This window comes from Heptranchias perlo, chromosome 3 (assembly GCF_035084215.1).
Source record: "Heptranchias perlo isolate sHepPer1 chromosome 3, sHepPer1.hap1, whole genome shotgun sequence".
Lineage (NCBI taxonomy): Eukaryota > Metazoa > Chordata > Chondrichthyes > Hexanchiformes > Hexanchidae > Heptranchias > Heptranchias perlo.
The window spans coordinates 73,746,909-73,765,797 of record NC_090327.1 but is presented as its reverse complement, the minus strand read 5'-3'; the positions used below and the strand labels follow the sequence as shown (position 1 = coordinate 73,765,797).

The window sequence follows — 18,889 nt, the reverse complement described above, 5'->3', positions numbered from 1 at the left end:
GTTGTATATAACAAATAAACTGCTAAAATGCAGCTTGTAGAAAAAAATTTTCATCGAAAGAATTATCTGGAGCACGTCCAGCTGCTATATGAAGGCTTATTTTCCTCAAGACTAGTTGCAGCTGCTTATTGAGTTTATTTTGTTCTTGGGATGTGGGCGATGCTGGCAAGACCATTTTTATTGTCCATCCCTAGTTGCCCTGAGAAGGTGGTGGTGGACTTTCTTGAACTGCTGCAGTCCTCGTGATGGTGTTCGGTAGGGAATTCCAGGATATTGGCCCAGCAAAGATGAAGGAATCACAATATATGTCCAAGTTAGCATGATGTGTGACATGAAGGGGAACTTGGAGATTGTGGTGGGCCACAACATTGCTGTGCTTGTCCTTCTCTTTCTTAGAGGTCATAGAGGAGGGAGGTGCTGTGGAAGTAACTTTGTTGAGTTGCTGCGTTGCATTCTGTTAGTACATACTGTAGCTACAGTATGCCAGTGGTGGAGAGGGTGGATATTGAGACATATGAACAAAGATCATCTGGTCCATTCAGCCTGTCCCACACATCTGCATTACCTTGTGCATCACGATACATACACTTCTCACCCCACCCTAAAGCCATGTGATCTCCTGGAAAAGTGGAAAAACCAGATTAAAGACTCAGGCCAATTTGGGGGGGATAAAATCTGGGGAAATTCCTCTTTGACCCCCCCCCCCCCCTTGGTGATCAAAACTAATCAAAGCCCTGATTAATGTCATGCAGTACTTACCTTTTGTACAAAGTCATCACCCCAGCCTGGAACAGGTCCAGCCCTTGGTTGAAGGAATTCAACAAATTGGCGTCCACTGCACACGCCAGCAGCCTGTTCCAGAGACCCACTGTTCTCTGGGAAAAGAACCAGCTCCTGATATTTAGCCTACTTCTAGCTTTATATAACTTGAAATTGTGACGCTTCGTCCTCCCTAACCGATTTAGTTGAAATAAGCTGTCTAGTCGAACACAATCTATTCCCTTCATCTGATAAACCTCAGTTGAATCACCCCTAAGTCTCTGCTTCTATAAATTGTAGAGTCCCAGCTCTTTTAGCCTATCTTGATAACTAAGATGTTTCAAACTGGGAATGAATCTTGGTGGCCCTCCTTTGCACCCTTTCCAAAGCCTCTTTATCAACCACCATGTGTATTCTAACAGGCCTAACCAAGGTCTTGTACAAGGACAAATAATATGCTTTGTCTTGTCAATTGTCCTATAAATACACCTTATTTTCTCTTAACTGCTGCTTCACAGCATTGTTCATGAACAGTTAGAGATCTATGCAGTAGGACACCCAGATCTCTCTCTCTCTCTCTCTCTCTCCCTCCACCGGCCTTAGTACTTTTCCCTGAAGGGTGGATGAATGTTCAGCATTCTTCCTGCCCGTATGCATAACATTGCACTTTTCTAAGTTACTTTTGACAGTCACGAGCACAATCCTTCAACGCATTCAGATCTGCCTGTAGCAGCCAAGCATCATCTACAGTCCTGCCACTCGCACAAATCTTAATATCATCTGAAAACTTGCAGATCATTCCCCTAACGTACATCTAGATCATTAATAAAAATAATAAAGAGCAACGGTCCTAACAGCACTCCCTGTGGGACACCACTGGTAATCGGTCTCCAAGCAGATCCAAATCCATCTACAACTACTTTTCGTCTACGGCCTTCCAGACGATTCTCAATTCTGCTCAACATGTACCAGTAATCGTAGAGGCTTCGATCTTGCACGGTACCTTGTCAAAAGCTTTTTGCAAGTCTAAGTAGACACTACTGGGTTTCCCTCATCCACCATCTTGGTGACTTCTTCAAAAAATACAATCAAAGTTGTAAGACATGACTGGCAGGGGCATTGCTTATGGAAAGTGCTCTGTCCTTGATAGTGGGAGTTTACTGATTTGTTGCAATTGCATCTAATTTCGTTGAGTGGTGAGTATTCCATCACACTCCTGACGAGCTTTGTACACGGTGGCTAGGCTTTGAGGGATCAGGTGGTGAGTCGCTGATCAGAGTACCCAGCCTCTGCCCTGCTCTTGTAGCTATGATATTGAGATGGCTGGTCCAGTTAAACTTACCAGTGTTGATGGTGGTGCCACTGAAGGTCAAGAGGGGATGGCTGGGCTTTTTCTTGCTTAAGATAGTGATTACCTGATACTTGGGTGTGGATGTTACCTGCCACTTGTCAGCCCAAGTCTGGATGTTATCCAGGTCCTGCTGTATGCTAACATTGGCTGCTTCATTATTGGAGGAGCTGTGTGCCAATGGAGCTGAACAGTGGAATCATCAGTGAGCAGCACCACTCTCCAGGATGTGAATTAACTGGTGAATTCTCTGGTGTGATTAACTGGCTTTATTGAACATTCCTGTGACTACACTGGTGGAATTGCCAGAGTTTGGAAATAGGGTGGGGTAGAAATTATGATGAGCTTTGCTTAATTTAAACAAATTACACATGAGATTCCCATATTTAGGATTTTACACAGTGTACTGCTGTGATGTACGGAATGGACCTTTTGACTTGTTTGTATGAGTCAGTTATATTCTATAACTTGGCTATTTTTAGTTTGTTTATCCAGTCAGATAATAAAGCAGTCTGTGCCCGCACGCAGCAAGACCTGGACAACATTCAAGCTTGGGCTGATAAGTGGCAAGTAACATTCGTGCCAGGTGATGACTATCTCCAACAAGAGGGAGTCTAACCACCTCCACTTGACATTCAACGGCATTAACATCCTGGGGGTCACCATTGACCGGAAATTTAACTGGACCAGCCACATAAATACTGTGGCTACAAGAGCAGGTTAGAGGCTGGGTATTCTATGGCGAGTGACTCACCTCCTGACTCCCCACAGCCTTTCCACCATCTACAAGGCACAAGTCGGGAGTGTGATGGAATACTCTCCACTTGCCTGGATGAGTGCAGCTCCAACAATACTCAAGCAGTTCGACACCATCCAGTACAAAGCAGCCTGTTTGATTGGCACCCTATCCACCCTTAACATTCACAACATTCACTCCCTTCACCACCGGCACACCGTGGCTGCAGTGTGTACCATTTACAGGATGTACTGTAGCAACTCGCCAAGGCTTCTTCGACAGCACCTCCCAAACCCGCGCCTTCTACCACCTAGAAGGACAAAGGCAGCAGGCGCATGGGAACACCACCACCTGCACTTTCCCCTCCAACTCACACACCATCCTGACTTGGAAATAATCGCTGTTCCTTCATTGTTGCTGGGTCAAAATCCTGGAACTCCCTACCTAACAGCTCTGTGGGAGAACCTTCACCACACAGACTGCAGTGGTTCAAGAAGGTGGCTCACCACCACCTTCTCCAGGACAATTAGGAATGGGCAATAAATGCTGGCCTTGCCAGCGATGCCCACACCCCATGAATGAGTTTTTAAAAAAAACATGGTTCCTGTGGAGTAATGAGAACAAGCCTATACCACTTAGAGCAGTCAACGTCCACAGGAAAGTTTGAGTAACATTTATAAACAATAAGAAATCAGTCAGGAGAGCCCGAGATTTTTCTTTTCCCCCCACCCCATGTTTGTTCGTGGAAAACACATTTTTGTGCATAATTTTTAAAAATTAATTTAACTTTTTATTCGTTCATGGGATGTGGGCGTTGCTGGCGAGGCCGGCATTTATTGCCCATCCCTAATTGCCCTTGAGAAGGTGGTGGTGAGCCGCCTTCTTGAACCGCTGCAGTCCATGTGGTGACGGTTCTCCCACAGTGCTGTTAGGAAGGGAGTTCCAGGATTTTGACCCAGCGACGATGAAGGAACGGCGATATATTTCCAAGTCAGGATGGTGTGTGACTTGCAGTGCAGGTGGTGTTGTTCCCATGTGCCTGCTGCTCTTGTCCTTCTAGGTGGTAGAGGTCGTGGGTTTGGGAGGTCCTGACTAAGAAGCCTTGGCGAATTGCTGCAGTGCATCCTGTGGATGGTACACACTGCAGCCACAGTGCGCCGGTGGTGGATGGGGTGCCAATCAAAGCAGGCTGCTTTATCTTGGATGGTGTCGAGCTTCTTGTGTTGTTGGAGCTGCACACATCCAAGCATAATAACGGATGAATGCTTAATAAATTTGTTTGACATTCCCCTATCCATTATTTTAACTTTGTAAAGTTTAATGGTACTCCTTACAACTACTTTTATTTTCATACTTAAAATATCTCCAACCCCTTCAGGAGAAATTAGTTTTAACTTGAAAGGCAGAATTATAGTAGGCTTCAAAATGTCAGAAAATTCACAATAATGTTAAAATCAAAACCTTCTGAGGCATGGCATGCCCCCAGATCCCTTAAAGTAAATCTCATTTTCATTCCCTTAAAATAAATCTTTCAGTAATTTCTATATTCACCTATGCTTTTCTGTACTTTTATAATTTTATCCACTACAATAAAAGTGATCTCATGTGGGTGTACCTGTAGCTTAAGTTATAACCAGCTTATATCTCATCACACTTTAGTTGGAACCCCTTATCTTCATGTGTTATAGTGCAAACATGCTAGTTTTTTCCCAGTTTTTTTTGTTGCTGGGTCAGCTTTTGCTAGTTTTCTAGATTTCCATACTTGTGTATTAACCTGGGAGTTGGTAACTTAACAATCGGACTAAGCAGGTACTTTCTTTTTAAATAGAGCTTTGGTCCTTATCCTGGCTCATTGGGTAAATGCACTACATGTTGTGATCCTTAGCCAAACATTCAAAGGATCAATACAAGCGCTAGACAGTAAAAATTGAGATCAGATTTCTTACTTGGTAGCAGCTTGTGAACAGCTTTTGCAAGATTGATGGCAGCCTTTTGTCATTACACGGGAATGATGTCCGAACACTTGGAGTTGGTGAAAATACATGGAAATCTGGGAGTTCTGAGATTTTTTTTTAAAGTTATGACAGTTTTTAGTCATTAGCAAGAACATACTTTCTTTATCTCTCAATTAAATGGCAGCCCAGCAATGTATCAACATGCTGTTGCCACAAAGTGGTAGGGCACAGCTTTACACCCACGTGGTGAGATTGCAATCTTGCCTTGCCCTTCAAGGGTGACATCAAGTAGAAATGAGGTGCTTCTGAATGGACAGGGAAGAGTAATCAGAGGGTGAAATCAGCAGCTATTTACAGAACAACCTTGATAGAAGCCTGAATACCAATTACTTGCTTTTCCTGTTGGTTGAAGAACAGAGATCAATGCAATGGGACCTAAACAGGGAAAGAAAAATAATTTTGCTCAAAAAAGAGAAAAATCTCCAAAATGCCCTATTGTGGATATTTGCAGTTTCACTTTAGTAAACCATAGCAAGGGGCAGCATAATCAGCAGAACCATTTAAAAGACTGCTAACAATTAGTATGTGATACTGCATTCAGCAGTCCATTAGGAACATACGAATTAAGAGCAGGAGTAGGCCATTCGGCCCCTCGAGCTTGCTCTGCCATTTGATAAAATCATGGCTGATCTTATTGTGACCTCAACCCTACTTTCTTGTCTACCTACCATAACATTTGACTCCCTTGTTAATCAGGAATCTATCTAACTCAGCCTTAAAAATATTCAATGACCCTGCCTCCATCCCTCTCTGGGGAAGGGAGTTCCATAGACTCACGACCTTCTGAGAGAAAAAATGTCTCCTAATCTCTGTCTTAAATGGGAGACTCCTTATTTTTAAACTGTGGCCCTAGTTTGAGACTCACCCACAAGGGGAAACATCCGCTCAGCATCTACCCCTTCTAGTTCCCTCAGGATCTTATATGTTTCAATAAGATCACCTCTCATTCTTCTAAACTCCAGTGTGTACAGTCCCAAGTTGTCCAACCTTTCCTCATAAAATAACCCCCTCATCCCAGGAATCAGGCGAGTGAATCTTCTCTGAACCACCTCCAAAGCAATTACGTCCTTTCTTAAATAAGGAGACCATAACTGCACACAGTATTCTAGATGTGGTCTCACCAATGCCCTGACAACTGTAACAAAACATCTCTACTTTTATATTCCATTCCCCTTGCAATTAATGACAACATTCCATTTGCCTTCTTAATCACTTGCTGTACCTGCATACTAACTTTTTGTGATTCATATACTAGGACACCCAGATCCCTCTGTACCTCAGAGTTCTGCAGTCTCTCTCCATTTAAACAATATACTGCTTTTTTATTCCTCCTGCCAAAGTGGACAAGTTCACGTTTTCCCACATTATACTCCATCTGCCAAATTTTTGTCCACTCACTTAACCTATCTATATCCCTTTGCAGACTCCTTATATTCTCTTCACAACTTACTTTCCTACCTACCTTTTGTCATCAGCAAATTTAGCAACCATGCATTTGGTCCCTTCATCCAAGTCATTGATATAGATTGTAAATAGTTGAGACCCCAGCATTGATCCCTGTGGCACTCCACTCATTACATCTTGCCAACCTGAAAATGACCCATTTATGCCTACTCTCTTTCCCGATAGCTAGCCAATCCTTTATCCATGCTAATATGTTGCCCCCTACACCATGAGCTCTTATTTTGTGTAGTAGCCTTTGATGTGGCACCTTGTCAAAAGCCTCCTGGAAATCCAAGTACAACACATCCACAGGATCCCCTTTATCCATGTTGCTTGTTACTTCCTCAAACAACTCGAATAAATTACTTAAACACAATTTCCCTTTCACAAAGCCGTGTTGATTCTGCCAGAGTGTATTGAGATTTTCTATGTACCCTGCTATAACCTCCTTAATAATAGATTCTAGCTTTTTCCCTATGACAGATGTTAAGCTAACTGACCTGTAGTTTTCTGCTTTCTGTCTCCCTCCTTTCTTTAATAGAGGAGTTACATTCGCTATTTTCCAACCTGATAAGACCCTTCCAGAATCTAGGGAAATTTGGAAAATTAATACCAATGTATCTACTATCTCTGCAGCCACTTCTTTTAAGACCCTAGGACCCATCAGGACCTTGGGACTTGTCAGCTTTTAGTTCAAATAATTTTTTCAGACCCCTTTCCCTGGTGATTGTAAATGTTTTAAGTTCCTCCCTTCCTTTCACCTCTTGATTCACAATTATTTCTGGCATGTTATTTGTATCCTCTACAGTGACGATGGATGCAAAATATCTGTTCAATTCATCTGCCATTTCCTTATTCTCCATTATTAATTCCTCAGACTCACTCTTTAGAGGACCAACCCTCACTTTACTTACTCCTAATAGTGACATTCATCCAGCTTGGGGCAGAATTGTGTATTTTCAGCGTGCATTAGCATGGGGACTAATATACTCTTTGAAACAATGCCTTTAGTCGGTGCTGTGCTGCTTGGTACTGCACTGAAAATGTTAATTGAATTTTAGAACTTATTTTCAGTATGCAGGAATTAAGAGTCCTCTTGGGCTGAAACGGATGTTGTACCGTTTCAGGATTTTTTGATAATCTTCCCACAAAGTATTGGAAAAACACATTGCACTGTGCTTTTAAAACACATTAAAGGTGTTACTGCTAGTAATAAAAAAAGGGAGTCAGAAATGAGGGAGTGTTAAAATGCTGATGAGCTAACCTTGATGTTGTTTCCTCAGATTGTAAATAATAAGTAACTCGGCACTTGATTCCTATAATTGATAAACACCTCACACCCATTGTGTTCTAAGATTTTGGTCTCTTTCTGATTGTGAACAGTCAGCAAATAAAGCAGAATGTCAGATATCTTAAAAAAAACACAGTTGGGATTTTGGAAACATGTTGCATAGTCAGGCAGTAAGAAAGAAAGACTTGCATTTACACAGTGCCTTTCATGTCCTGAGGCAGTCCCAAAGCACTTTGCAGCCAGTGAGGTACTTCTGAAGTGTGGTCACTGTTGTAATGTAGGGAAAAGTAGCGACCAATTTCAGCATTGCAAGATCCCACAAACAGCAATTAGAGAAATGACCAGGTACTATGTTTTTGGTGGTATTGGACACTGGGAGAACTCCCCTGCTCTTCTTTGAAAACAGGATCTTTTACTACTACTACTACTATTACTACAACTACAACAACAACAACTTGCATTTATATAGCGCCTATAACATAGTAAAACATCCCAAGGTGCTTCACAGGAGCGTTATCAAACAAAATCTGACACCAAGCCACATAAGGAGATATTAGGACCAGTGACTAAAAGCTTGGTCAAAGAGGTAGGTTTTAAGGAGCGTCTTAAAGGAGGAGAGAGAGGTGGAGAGGCGGCAAGGTTGGGGGGAGGGGGGAGTTCCAGAGCTTAGGGCCTAGGCAGCTGAAGGCATGGTCGCCAATGATAGTGATTAAAATCGGGGATGCGCAAGAGGCAAGAATTGGAGGAGTGCAGAGATCTCTGAGCATTGTACGGCTGAAGGAGGTCACAGAGATGGGTGGGGAGGGGGGTGGTGGAGAAGAGGCCTTGGAGGGATTTGAAACCAAGGATGAGAATTTTTAAATCGCGGCGTTCCCTGAGTGGGAGCGAATGTAGGTCAGTGAGCACAGGGTGATGAGTGAACGGGACTTGGTGCGAGTTAGGATACGGGCAGCGGAGTTACGCCAGGCCCCACTGAGGCCAGGGAGGTGGAACTCCCAGGGCAGGGAGTCATGACCCTACCCCCTTTGATGCAAGGACCGTATTTCAGGTGGTCAAAGGTTCTGACCAGACAAGGCCTCCCAGAAGCTTCCAGCGACGACTGGGAACCGTTGATTCTGGGTTATAACCTATTTCCCAGGGCATCCAGTGAATTGCCATCAGAGTTATGATGGGAGTTCGCCAGAAGGCCCGCACATTTTCAGGGAACGTAGGAAAGAACATAGGAACAGGAGTAGACCATTCAGCCCCTTGAGACTGTTCCGCCATTCAATTAGATCATGCCTGATCTGTATCTTACCTCCATCTCCCTGCCTTGGTTCTGTAACCCTTAATACCCTTGCCCAACAAAAATCTATTAATCTCAGTTTTCAAATTTTCAATTGACCTAGCCTCAACAGTTTTTTGACGGAGATCGTTCCAGATTTCCACTATACTTTGTGTGAGGAAATGCTTCCTGGTATTGTTCTGGTGAAACTGCGCTGCACCCCCTCCAAGGCCAATATATCCTTCCTGATGTGTAGTCCCCAGAACTGAATGCAGTACTCCAAATGGGGCCTAGCCTGAACTCTATATAACTGTAACATAACTTCCACCCTTTTGTATTCCAGCCCCATTGAGGTAAAGGCCAACATTCCATCAGACTTTTAAATCATTTTTTGTACCTGTCCACTAGCTTTTAGTGACTTCTGTACTTGGACCCTTAAATCTCTCTGCTTCATCATGGTTCCTAGCTTCTCACCATTAGAAAACAGTCTGATCTATCTTTCTTAGGACCTAAGTGGATGACCTCACACTTCCCCACATGAAACTCCATCTGCCAGTTTGCCCACTCACTTAATCTATCAATGCCCCTTTGCAACTTTCTGCTCCCAACTACTATTTACTGTGCCACCTAACTTGGTGTAGTCAGCAAACTTGGATGTACGGCTCTATTCCTTCATCTAAGTCATTTATAAATATAGTGAAAAGCTGAGGCCCCAGTATGGACCCCTGTGGACACCACTTGTCACATCCTGCCAATTTGAGTACCTGCCCATTATCTCTACTTTCTGTCTCCTACCTCCTAACCAATTCCTTACCCATGTCAATAGGTTGCCACCAATTCCATGCGCTCTCATTTTTGTTAACAGTCTCTTATGTGGAACCTTATTGAATGCCTTTTGGAAGCCCATATAAATAACATTGATAGACACTCCCTTATCTACCACATTCGTTATCTCAAAAAATTCAACTAGGTTCGTTAGACATGACTTACCCTTTACAAATCCATGCTGGCTGTCTCTGATCAGTTCATATTTGTCCAAATGCTCAGTCATTCTGTCCCTAATAATGGATTCATTATAACTGGGCCATTATGTCTTCGAACTCTGTGCTTGTGTGCTATTTTTCCAGACTACATCTCTTACTTATCCCTACCTTATCATTACTCTAGATAAAGAGTTGTATCATGTCTCCTCTCAGACTTTTTTTTAAACAGAAGTAAACTCAGTCACCAGAGTACTTCTAAATATCTGGAATCTTTCTTGCTCCGAACAGGTCACAGACTCAAAGGAAAAGTGACTGTTCACCATCCAGCTGATACTAAATTTGATACAAAATCTATATGCAAAACCTTTGAATCTAGTGATTATGTATAATAATAGCTTTTTTGCATTGGTAGAGCCTGCAATGTTATCTTGGAGTTCAGGTTATTTTATGATGTGTTCTGAATTCTTGTATCCATGCAATAACCCATGCTTACGTGGAGGGTAAACACTGACATGGACTAATTGGGCTGAATGGCCTGTTTCCATGTTGTAACTTCTATGTATTTCTATTATTCAGTCAGCAATGAATGCAAAGGTTTTACCGTAGCATGATTCCAGGGATGAGGGACTTCAGTTACGTGGATAGACTGGAGAAGCTGGGGTTGTTCTCCTGGAACAGAGACGGTTGCGAGGAGATTTGATAGAGGTATTCAAAATCACAAAGGGTCCAGATAGAGAGAAACTGTTCCCATTGGCGGAAGGGTCAAGGACCAGAGCGCACAGATTTAAGATGATTGGCAAAAGAACCAAAGGTGACATGAGGAAAAACATTTTTACACAGTGAGTGATTAGGATCTGGAATGCACTGCCTGAGGGGGTGGTGGAGGCAGATTCAATCATGGCCTTCAAAAAGGAACTGGATAAGTACTTGAAAGGAAAAAGTTTTCAGGGCTATAGGGAAAGGGCGGGGGAGTGAGACTAGCTGGATTGCTCTTGCGTAGAGCTGGTGTGGACTCGATGGGCCAAATGGCCTCCTTTTGTGCTGTAACTTTTCTATGATTCTATGAGTAAGGATTCTTTTACCAAAAGACAAAGTCAGGTGTTGAAATAAAATGGAATCCTAAGATACCAGATTTCTTACAGCTATTAATTTTTAAAATATTATATTTATGTAAGTGTAGTAAAATAAAACAACTCAAGACAAACCACCTTTGTACAAACAATTCTGCTGTTCTTACACCATCTTCCTTAGTCTTCTGCTTGAGGTTTGCACACCCTGATCTATAGTCCTTACTGTTTCAATCAACTAGCTGAATGTATCTAACACAAAATATTGAATGGGATGTGACTACATTACACTAATACAAATAGAAATTAAATGGTTCCTACTGCAAACTATTTACTCGGTCCACTGGTAGCTCAACAGTGACCATCAAGCAGCAGAGAAGAGGAGAAAATGCTGGATACACAGTGGGCCAGAGAGCATCTGTCCACAGATGCTGCCTGACCTGCTAAGCCTGACCAGCAGTTTTTGTTTGTTTCAGGTTTCCAGCCTCTGCAATTTTTTGCTTCTTAATCACAGAGAAGTGGAGAGATATACAGGGGTTTTAATGTGTGTTATGCAGCAGTGTTACATTAATGTACATGACAGTCTCACATTAAAATTTAAATTTAAATTTACACAGTGACTCATACAATTGAAGAAGCAAATGTCAGATGTGTAAGTACCATCAAATTATTGGTTTAAGAAGTCAGAATAAAGTTACTGCTGCCAACATATGCAGTAGCCCTAAATGAATCTGCACTTAAGCTCCCGGTTCATGTCTATTATCAACACATGCACCTGGTCAATATTGTAATTATATATTTTATTACACTGAAACTGTCCTCTGCCTTAATTCTATATTGATTTTTATCTTGCTTTTACTAAATTTCAAGGAATGGTGAATGTTAAATAGCTGTCAAAATTGTAGGTCAGAATATCATCAATCTTGTTCATTTGACAGCTTTTGGATACAGACTTAATACAGAGGGTCAATTAGTCTAATGTTCAATGACTGGAATTGTCAATGGAGTTTCCTTTGTTCCCTTCCCTGCAGGACACTTACTGCTTATGTTTCCTCTTTAGGCATCTAGGACAAGAAGGGCCAATGGCTTACATTTCTCCTCAGCTGCCATCAATGATCCTGCATGATCGGCCATTGGGAGGGTGCTTTAAGTGGGCAGTTCTCTCTGACAGGGCAGGCCTCGTTTCTGGGTGATATACCCCTAGAGGTTTTGCTAATAACTGACAAAATTCAACCAGCTGAGGTAGGAGGGTTCAACTGACTAACTGGGATTTGAACTCAAATTACTGGTTGGGAAGAAAGAAATCAAATGCCAATTTGCACGTTGGGATAATTGTCTATTAGGCTATCTTTACAAATGGAGAAATACTTGCTCTGAGCCTACTACTTACACATATTACCTATAATAAACCTACCATTACAAAATTCACTTATTAATAATAATGCTTGGATAGCACTTTTCACACCAATAGGTCTCAAAATGTTATATTTTGAAGTGGAGTGACTGTTGTGCAGACAAAATGGCAGCCATTTGGGGTCAAAAACATCCCACAAACAATAATGAAATAAATAATCCATGAATCTGTTTTTGGTTGTTGTTGCATTTCAGTACTTCTGACTCTCTTTTTCCACGGAAAAGACTTGGGAATGAGTTACATTTAAAGTGTGCACTGTGGGAGAACCTTCACCACACAGACTGCAGTGGTTCAAGAAGGTGGCTCACCACCACCTTCTCAAGGGCAATTAGAGATGGGCAATAAATACTGGCCTTGCCAGCGACGCCCACATCCCATGAACGAATAAATGAAAGTGAGTTCGCACAGATTTGCAATCCTTTTTTATAGCCATGTGCTGCAGCTGTTGAGACAAAAGGGGCATTGATATGTTAATGAGCTAGGCATTGAAGATGTTTGCCACAACAACCAAGGATTAGGTGTTCCTAATGACGTCACTCGATAATTTCCGGTGGCCATGTTATATTACGAGCGTTAAGAGTGTTTCCCTTCATTTTGAAATGATAAGTTGCACTAACATTGACAGGTTAACATAAATCATGTTTATTCATTCACGTCCTTTTAGCTGATGCTGTATAAAGTCTCGGGTGCTGTATGAGCAGATGCAACTCCGAATCTTGTCCTTTTTTAAAAGTTTGCTGGCTAAACTTTCAGAACTCCCCCGCCGAAATCCCCCTCCTCTCCCTCACACATTACTATTTGTGGTAAATTCTAAAATATTCTGCGAACAATAAATGTGTTTTGAGATTGAGCCGAGGCTGCCTGGTGCTGTACTTTCGACTACCCTCACACCCTTAAATGTTGCACACCTCCCTGATCCCAGTTTGTTTACAGTATTCTTTATGACTTTATTCCCATTTACTGATTCGTGTTTCCAGTTATTATCAAAGCTTCGCACCTTCAACTGAACAGTTTCCAATATGGGTGAAATTGGTTTTCACCCTAAGTTAATATCCGCGATTTTAATCAGTGAAACAGTTAGGCCTTATGTTAACTGTGAGTGTTTTATAAAACTTTAGGTCGCTCGGTTTTTCTTCAGTCTGTAACTCACATGTCACTATCCTGAATCACAGAATAATATCGCCTTTGATGAAATCTAATTTCCAGTTTTCTTTGACAAAAGTTTCTCTAATTGACATTTGATTTAGTTCAAAGCAACTGGGAACATTTTCAACATTATTATAATTCAGCACAAATCTGATGTCCAACACTGCTGTTTCATTTTTAAATGACTGGTTTGAAATCTGCAACAGGATGAGAACTCACACTGCTTGCAACTTGGCCCCTGGTATCTTTCTATTAAAATCTGGCACTTGGAACACATTTTACACAATCCAGCATTGCTTTGATTATAAAAATCAGGGCCTAATGGACTAAATTATATTTAAATGCTGTTTTGTAAAAGTAACGATTTATATTTTGTGATGAAGAATGTAAATAAATTAAAATTCTTTAAGAAATATTATCTGGGAGATTCAGCCTTCATTCTCTCACTGTGCATTGCCATAGGTATAGTGCTGCACTACTGGACCACTTAAGGACATGATGCATCTCGTTATTAGAGCAGAGTTGAGGAGACAAAGTCAACTATTTTCCTGCATCATTATATTTTTATGTTAAAAATATATTTCTAAGGACTGCGATCTTTTGTCAAGTGTTTCAGGTTTAAACTTTATTGCAGTAAACTCTTTCCCGCCAGTCTGTGTGTATAGTGATCATTGGCGGGTTGACTCTGAATTGGTGAGTTTGACCTGAAAGTGAGATGCCAGTGGTGAAAAGGACATGGGTCCTCATCTCAAAGATACTGCTTCAGTTTGACAGCCGGCGTCTCAGTATTACCTTTGTTCCAAAAGGAACGGAAATAGTTCAAGTGCTACTTTGGCTTTTATTAACTTTTTGTATTAAGGACAGAATGACATTGCCTGACAAGAGAGGGGAAAAATACACACAAATACATAATATCCAAATACAATTTGCTGTAGTTTTAGAATTTAAAGGAAGCACGATGGTTATATTGGGAAGTTCCTGTGCTATGGCCTTGCACGTATCTTCGCTTGTACTCCAACATGGTGTGTCACGTGACCTGTGATGTGTATTAGGGATATAAGTAATTCATGGGTCATCTCAGAATCCTGTCAGAGACAACAATTCAGGGCCCACAGGTGGCACAGGATACTCTACCATACAACATGGAGCCACAGTTTACTCGGAGTCAGAGGTGCCAGCACTCGAGTGACGTGTCTCTCAGACTGATATTCTTGTAGCCAGTGGGCTTCTAGGGTCTGAAAGGATCAGCAGTCATTCTGGGCATGATCCTATGACATATTACACTGTTGTATCATTATATCAAGACACCAATAGATACTTCTAGTGTGGTTGAATTCAGTGTAGTGAAATCACAAGTATTCGTTATTGCTTGATTGTTTCTCGTCAGCCAGATGTATGATTGAGTTTGTAAGGCGAACCACCGAGAAATCCACACAAGTTGAGTTCCTGTTTGCCCAATATGGAGTTCACGTTCTCTCTCTGTGTAAGGTCCCACTTACCTGAGTCCACAGGATTTTGGTGGAAATTGGAAGAGTGAAGTCTTAGGGACCCTCAATTGTGTGCAGAGATATTGCTGGAATTTAACCAGCTAAAGCCATGCAGCTTAACAGCAAAGCTTCTCGCTGCTTATCCAGCCAGGACCATCCTACCCATTAGGGCATTACATAAGAAATAGGAGCAGGAGTAGGCCAATAGGCCCCTCGAGCCTGCTCCGCCATTCAACAAGATCATGGCTGATCTGATCCTAACCTCAAATCTAAATTCATGTCCAATTTCCTGCCCGCTCCCCGTAACCCCTAATTCCCTTTACTTCTAGGAAACTGTCTATTTCTGTTTTAAATTTATTTAATGATGTAGCTTCCACAGCTTCCTGGGGCAGCAAATTCCACAGACCTACTACCCTCTGAGTGAAGAAGTTTCTCCTCATCTCAGTTTTCAAAGAGCAGCCCCTTATTCTAAGATTATGCCCCCTAGTTCTAGTTTCACCCATCCTTGGAACATCCTTACCGCATCCACCCGATCAAGCCCCTTCACAATCTTATATGTTTCAATAAGATCGCCTCTCATTCTTCTGAACTCCAATGAGTAGAGTCCCAATCTACTCAACCTCTCCTCATATGTCCGCCCCCTAATCCCTGGGATTAACCGAGTGAACCTTTGTACTGCCTCGAGAGCAAGTATGTCTTTTCTTAAGTATGGACACCAAAACTGTATGCAGTACTCCAGGTGCAGTCTCACCAATACCTTATATAACTGCAGCAATACCTCCCTGTTTTTATATTCTATCCCCCTAGCAATAAACGCCAACATTCCGTTGGCCTTCTTGATCACCTGCTGCACCTGCATACTAACTTTTTGATTTTCTTGCACTAGGACCCCCAGATCCCTTTGTACTGCAGTACTTTCCAGTTTCTCACCATTAAGATAATAACTTGCTCTCTGATTTTTCCTGCCAAAGTGCATAACCTCACATTTTCCAATATTGTATTGCATCTGCCAAATCTCCGCCCACTCACCCAGCCTGTCTTTATCCCCTTGTAGGTTTTTTATGTCCTCCTCACTCTCTACTTTCTCTTCCATCTTTGTATCATCTGCAAACTTTGATATGTTACACTCAGTCCCCTCCTCCAAATCGTTAATATAGATTGTAAAGAGTTGGGGACCCAGCACCGACCCCTGCGGTACACCACTGGCTACTGGTTGCCAGTCTACGAATGAACCATTTATCCCAACTCTCTGCTTCCTGTTAGCTAACCAATCCTCCACCCATGCCAGAATATTACACCCTTGCATTGACTTGCAGAGTTATCTGGAGCCAAGTGGGAAGAATCCCAGCCCCAATGACAGGTCTACCTCGCAAGGTTCTATTAGTGGCTGGGTGGTCAATGATCATCAATGTCCTAGAGTACTGTGAACCTGCCCAGATCAGGTATCAGCTTGCTGAGAATGTTATAGAGGTTTGACTTGGTTCTGAACATCCAGCTCCATTGTTTAAAGGAGAAGATAGGTGGTAGTGCAGCTTTCTGGAGTCAGATCTCAGGCTAAATACAATCATTTTGCTTATCAAAGGACTCACACCATAACTGCTGTAACCAGAGCAGCCTGGCAGGGAGTCAGATACCACTTGAATGTTGGAATGAAAATTGACATTTTTGGAAATCCTCAAATAATAATTTTTCTCTAAAAAGGGGGAATATTTTGAATAAAAAGTACCTCACTAGGCCATCCTTTCCCCTGACCATCAACACCCTTTTTAAAAATCAAATAAGCAGAATTAACATTAAAAAAAACTTGTGTGCATCGGTGAACACAAGTTTCATCCCTTATAAATATTAATCCAGATCCCTCAACACAGATGTGTATCCACGTGGTTGTGAATATTTATATTTAAACAGTGAATGTTTAGCACATCATCAAAGAATTGGCTTGGAACAGTTACTAAGCCTGCCAGTGTGAAGGAGATAAATTAAGAGAGAGATATAAAGCTGAAGCACTTCTAGTTGAAAAATTTCATCCCTTATAAATATTAATCCAGATCCCTCACACAAATTGCACATATTTTTATGAGACTAAAAAACCAAACAGGATGTTAAAATTAGTTATTTTTTACAACTGTCTTTTAAAAAAAAGTGTTCCTTACTCTTTTGCCCTGATTCTCTTTGCTTTTTTGTCAAATTTGTAAATCATTCAAATTCCCTATAAATAAGTTTATGCAAACAAGAAGATTTATTTATTGACTTTTGTTATTGGGTCACCAATTAATGAAAACACAATGTAAATCCATCCTAGAAATGACCTACATGTTATTTAATTTTTCTAATCACTGGTTCATAATAAATATTCTTACTGCCACCTAGTGTTTGCAACAATCCAGCCAGAGCTGAAGTCACCTTGATTCTTTAGAGTCTTTTTTTATCTGGATCTGATTAAAATTGTACTAGAGTTGCCACCATTACTAATGTCAATTTCAGTATTTAAATAAATCAGAGATATTTCCTCATCTCCTAGGTTATGTTCATTTTTTAAAAATTATTACAATAAATGTTATCAGTATATACAATAGCCTGGAATTTCCTCCACATTTGCACCCAGATACACCCGTAATCTAGGCGCAAACCAATTACATGCCTTAAAAGATTGCGCAATTTTTGGCATGAGTTACCCGGGTAACTACAATATGCCCAAGTCTCAATCTTTTAAGTTGGTCCTTGAAAGCCTCCGTCTGAACGAATCTCCGCCCACAAAACTGGCCACGTCCCCTGACTCTCAAATGTGAGTATCCCCTAATTGTGCTCGTCAGGAGAGTGTCTCAACATTGCAGTCAGATTTTCAGGCGCAGCAGAAAGCATAATACTTTTTCTGGTCTTTTAATTGCAATTTATTGAGCGTTTTTTTTAAAAATCGTCACTGAGACCTGCTCTCTCTTTTCCATTTCTTTTAATGCATTTTTATGGCAGAAGTATAAGTCAATTTAAAAATTGCAAAGCTTTCCCAATTGCAGGATTTTAAACAAGCTATGCCCGATGTGCATAAATGATGGTGAAATGAGATGAAACTTAAATTTTAAGACTCAAAGAAGAAATATACTGGTGGGGTTCAGCATTTTCTTGGGCTGTTTATGCTGATTTACACCCATTTTAAGTTCGGGCATATTCTAATGAGATTGGGAGGATACTTGGTGGAACTTGACAGCGGCAAAATGGGTGCATTTTCGGGTAGAACTTCCGGGTTGCGCCCAAGGAGGAATCTCCAGGCCCTAAGAATACAGCTAATTGTCACGTGTATATGGAAACACATATACAACCAAATTTTGTAAATTATAATATATTAGAGAGATGCAACTGTCAGAAGCATCAGTTACATAGGAACATAGGAACAGGAGTGGGCCATTCAGCCCCTCGTGCCTGCTCCGTCATTTGATAAGATCATGGCTGATCTGTGATCTAACTCCATATACCTGCCTTTGGCCCATATCCCTTAATACCTTTGGTTGCCAAAAAGCTATCTATCTCACATTTAAATTTAGCAATTGAGCTAGTATCAATTGCTGTTTGTGGAAGAGAGTTCCAAATTTCTGCCACCCTTTGTGTGTAGAAATGTTTTCTAATCTCACTCCTGAAAGGTCTGCCTCTAATTTTTAGACTGTGCCCCCTACTCCTAAAATCCCCAACCAGCGGAAATAGTTTCTCTCTATCCACCCTATCTGTTGCCCTTAATATCTTATAAACTTTGATCAGATCACCCCTTAACCTTTGAAACTCTAGAGAATACAACCCCAATTTGTGTAATCTCTCCTCGTAACTTAACCCTTGAAGTCCTGGTATCATTCTAGTAAACCGACGCTGCACTCCCTCCCAGGCCAATATGTCCTTCCGAAGGTGTGGTGCCCAGAACTGCTCACAGTACTCCAGGTGCAGTCTAAC

At 41.5% G+C, this 18,889-nt stretch overlaps 1 long non-coding RNA gene across 9 annotated transcripts in view; it reads left to right on the top strand.

Annotated features, from left to right (window-relative positions):
* Nucleotides 1-18,889, top strand: part of LOC137315792 (uncharacterized) — a 59,126-nt gene that overhangs the window by 18,318 nt on the left and 21,919 nt on the right. For 3 of the 9 annotated variants that reach the window (XR_010961466.1, XR_010961470.1, XR_010961464.1), the window contains one exon: nt 12,515-12,714. The exons of the other annotated variants lie outside the window; for them this stretch is intronic. This is a non-coding gene — a long non-coding RNA (uncharacterized lncRNA). The remainder of the gene's footprint in view (nt 1-12,514; nt 12,715-18,889) is intronic. 9 annotated transcript variants of the gene reach the window in all.